At 49.4% G+C, this 1013-nt stretch overlaps 1 non-coding gene across 1 annotated transcript; it reads left to right on the forward strand.

Annotated features, from left to right (window-relative positions):
* Positions 1-587: 587 nt before the first annotated feature.
* LOC143511074 (U1 spliceosomal RNA) lies at positions 588-757 on the forward strand. The gene has a single exon (XR_013130148.1). It is a non-coding gene; the product is annotated as a U1 spliceosomal RNA (small nuclear RNA).
* Positions 758-1013: the final 256 nt, after the last annotated feature.

Raw genomic sequence — 1013 nt, forward strand, 5'->3', positions numbered from 1 at the left:
ACCTGTTGATTACTTTAAGTTATTTTCCTTTATTCTCTCTCTTCATGTACTCCCGCTACACTTCTTCTCTCTCCTTCACTCCTCTCCTCTAGCACCCCCTAGCGGGCTCTATAACTATACTACAGCGGTCTTTGCATAGAGGCATTGCTAGCCCCCCCACTGCAGCCCACTGTAGGGGCCCCCTGACTAGCTAACTTATTTCTCGCATATTAATGTTGATGGGCCCCCTAGCTAAATTCGCCTTGAGCCCCCATATTGCTAAGTCCACCACAGCACATGGGGAATATTCAAGGGAACAGGTTAAGATGAACATCGAGGGAATAAAATTTAAGAGTAGCATGACGTTACCTGAACATAGGGAGAAACGTAAGGGGAGCAGGCTACAGTGAACAACGGGGAAACCGGAACATAAGGGCAGAATATTACGAAAAACACACATGCAACAAAAGTCAGGGAAAAGGAGAAAGGAGGGCACTTAACGAAATATAGCTGGAACGTCACAGGAGGAGAAGACTCAGAGAGAACAGGTCCTTTGGAAAAACATACAGACTAAAAACAACCAGGAAATGACCGACAGGGCGCACATGATACTTACCTGGCAGGGGTGAGACCATGATCATGAAGGTGGTTCGCCCAAGGTGAGGCTCAGCCATTGCACTCAGGCTGTGCTGACCCTTGCGAATTCCCCAAATGCGGGAATCTCGACTGCATAATTTTTAGGGCAGTCATGGCCTGGCGGTTAGGGAACTGGTCTTGTGACCGGAGGGTCGTGGGTTCGATTCCCAGACAGGTCATGACTGAGTTGCCCTTGAGCAAGGCACCTAACCCCAACTGCTCCCCGGGCGCCGGGCTAGGGCTGCCCACCGCTCTGGGCACGTGTGATCCACAGCCCCCTAGTAATCACTAGTGTGTGTGTGTGTGTTCTGACTGCACAGATGGGTTAAAAGCGGAGGACAAATTTCGATTGGGGTGTAAAAATCACAATTGACAAAATATGGCACATTTCATTTCAC

This window comes from Brachyhypopomus gauderio, chromosome 3 (assembly GCF_052324685.1).
Source record: "Brachyhypopomus gauderio isolate BG-103 chromosome 3, BGAUD_0.2, whole genome shotgun sequence".
Classification (NCBI taxonomy): domain Eukaryota; kingdom Metazoa; phylum Chordata; class Actinopteri; order Gymnotiformes; family Hypopomidae; genus Brachyhypopomus; species Brachyhypopomus gauderio.